Below are 3,402 nucleotides of genomic sequence, written 5' to 3'. Positions count from 1 at the left end.
TTTTTTTTTTTTTTTTTTTTTTGAGACAGAGTCTCACTTTGTCGCCCAGGCTGGAGTGCAGTGGCCGGATCTCAGCTCACTGCAAGCTCTGCCTCCTGGGTTTATGCCATTCTCCTGCCTCAGCCTCCCAAGGAGCTGGGACTACAAGCGCCCGCCACCTTGCCCGGCTAGTTTTTTGTATTTTTTTAGTAGAGACGGGGTTTCACTGTGTTAGCCAGGATGGTCTCGATCTCCTGACCTCGTGATCCGCCTGTCTCGGCCTCCCAAAGTGCTGGGATTACAGGCGTGAGCCACCGCGCCCGGCCGATATCCCCTTCTTGCTTAAGTCAGCTCGTGTTCAGCTTTCTGTCACCCAAAGATCCCTGATACAGATGCTGATAAAATAACAGCACAAGGCTGGGCGCGGTGGCTCACGTCTGTAATCCCAGCACTTTGGGAGGCTGAAGCAGGCAGATCACTTGAAGTCAGGAGTATGAGACTAGTTTGGCCAACATGGTGAAACCCTGTCTCTACTAAATACAAAAAAATTAGCCGGGGACGGTGGCACACTCCTGTAATCCCAGCTATTCGGACGGCTGAGGAAGGAGAATCGCTTGAACCCAGGAGGCAAAGGTTGTAGTGAGCTGAGATCACGCCATTGCACTCCAGCCTGGGTGACACAGTGAGACTCCATCTCAAAAAAATATATAAATAAATAAATAACAGCACAAACAAATGTGAAATTGCCCTTGTGACAGGCACAAAGCAGAAAGGCACATGAGATAGTTTGCTTGGCAGCCCTTACAAAGCCCTATGGAGGGAGGCATAAGAGGGAGGATCGTTTGAGCCCAGGTGTTTGAGACCAGCCTGGGCAACAAAGTGAGACCCCGTCTCTATAAAAAATTTAAAAAAAAAAAAAAAAAAGCCAGGCATGATGGTGTGCACCTGTAGTCCCAGCTACTCAGGAGACTGAGGCAGGAGAATTGCTTGAGCTCAGAAGGCCGAGGCTGCAATGAGCTACGACTGAGCCGCTGCACTCCAGAGCAAGACCCTGTCTCAAAAAAATTGACAATGAGATACCACTTCATACCTGTCAGAATGGCTATTAGAAAAATGGTGCAAGATTAACTGTTGGTGAGGATGTGGAGAAAAGGGACCATTCACACACTGTTGCTGGGAATGTAAATCAGTACAGCCATCATGGAAACCACTGTGGAAAACAGTATGGAGATTCCTCAAAAAATTAAAAATTTTAACATGTGACCTAGCATATGATCTAGCAATCCCACTACTGGACATATATCCAAAAGAAGTAGAATCAGGCCGGGCGCCGTGGCTTACATCTGTAATCCCAGCACTTTGGGAGGCCTGAGGTCAGGAGTTCAAGACCAGCCTGGCCAACACGGTGAAACCCTGTCTCTACTAAAAATACAAAAATTAGCCAGGTGCAGTGATGCGTGCCTGTAATCCCAGCTACTTAGGAGGCTGAGGTAGGATAATTGCTTGAACCCAGGAGAGGTTGTGGTGAGCTGAGATGGTGCCACAGCACTCCAGCCTGGGTGACAGAGTGAGATTCCGTCTCAAAAAAAAAAAAAAAAAAAAAAAAACCATGTAGAATCAGTACATCAAATAAATATCTGCACACTCATGTTAATGATAGCATTATCTTCTAAAAATTTTTTTTTGAGGGAGGACTACAGGCGCGTGTCACCATGCCCTATTAATTTTTTGTATTTTTAGTAGAGAGGGGGTTTCACCATGTTAGCCAGGATGGTCTCGATCTCTTGACCTCATGATCTGCCCGCCTTGGCCTCCCAAAGTGCTGAGATTACAAACATGAACCACCATCCCAGACCAAACTTTTCCTTTTTTAAGTCTTTTGCGCTCCTGATTGACAGCATTTTTTGCGCTCCTGATTGACAGCATTATTCACAGTCGCCAAGATGTGAAATCGACCTAAGTGTCCATCAGTGGATGAATGGGTAAAGGAAATGTGGACTACTATTCAGCCACAAAAGGAAGAAATCCTGTCATTTGCAACAACATGGGTGAACCTGGAGGAAGTTATGTTAACTGAAATAAGCCAGGCACATAAGGACAAATACTGTGTGATCTCACTTACAAAGAGCATCTAAAAAAGTTCATCTCAGAGAAGTAGAGAGTAGAATGGCCTGTTATTCCATCGTCTGCTCTGTGATATGGCAGAGCCCAGGTTACCAGGGGGCTTGGGGGGGTGACGGGGGAGGAAGCTGGGGAGATGTTGGTCAAAGGTTACAAAATTTCAGTTAGATAAGAGAAATAAGTTCAAGAGATTGATTGTACAACATGGTGACCAATATATTGGCTGGGCAAGGTAGCTGAAGCCTGTAATCCCAGCACTTTGGCAGGCCGCAGCCAGAGGATTGCTTGAGTCCAGGAGTTCAAGACCAGCCAGGGCCAAATAATGAGACTCCATCTCTACAAACACTTCAAAAATCAGCCAGGCATGGTGGTGCACACCTGTAGTCTCAGCTACTCGGGAGGCTGAGGAGAGAGGATCACTTGAGCTCAGGAGTCTGAGGCTGAAGTGAGCTGTGATTGTGCCATTGCACTCTGATCTGGGTGACAGAGAGATATCCTGTCTCAAAAAACAAAAATAAAAATAAAATAGCAATATGTTGTTTTCTCGAAAAATGGTAAGACAGTAGGTTTTAAATGTTTCCACTACAAAAATTACAACTGCAAAAATTACAAATGTGAGGTGATGCGTATGCCTGTTGGTTGGCGTGGTTTGGCCATTCTGCAGTGAATATGTGTTTCAGAACATCATGTTGTAAACAATAAACATATACAAGTTTAGCTGTCAGTTAAAAAATAAAAAGCAATAACAAATGCAAAAAAAAAAAAAACCCAAAAACTGACTGGGTGCAGTGGCTCGGCTTGCAGATCGTTTGAATTCAGGAGTTTCGAGACCAACCTGGGCAACATAGCAGAATCCATCTCTACAAAAAATACAAAAAGTTAGGTGGGCATGGCGGTGTGCACTAGTGGTCCCAGCTACCCGGGAGGCTGAGATGGGAGGATCGATTGAGCCCAGGAGTTGGAGGCTGCAGTGAACTATGATTGCGCCACTGCACTTTAGCCTGGGCAAAGGAGCAAGACTCTGTCTCAAAAAAAAAAAAAAGAAAGAAAGAAAGAAAGAAAAAACGAAAAGGCCTGGAATTTTAAAGCAGCTGAGATAGGCAGTATTTGGAAGTTTTATGTTCCACATTACGAGGGCTTGATGTGTCTCCTGCAGGATTCTCCTTTAGTGCTTCAAGGTTGACTGTGGCTTGGGAGTGGGCCAGAGCTCTGCAGAAGAGGCAACAACGCACCTTGTTCAGGGACTCTTAAAAAAAGACAACTTAGGGCCGGGCGCGGTGGCTCACACCTGTAATCCCAGCA

This window comes from Piliocolobus tephrosceles, chromosome 8 (genome assembly GCF_002776525.5).
Source record: "Piliocolobus tephrosceles isolate RC106 chromosome 8, ASM277652v3, whole genome shotgun sequence".
NCBI classification, from domain to species: domain Eukaryota; kingdom Metazoa; phylum Chordata; class Mammalia; order Primates; family Cercopithecidae; genus Piliocolobus; species Piliocolobus tephrosceles.
The sequence above is the reverse complement of the archived record's forward strand: the minus strand, read 5'-3'. Positions refer to the sequence as shown.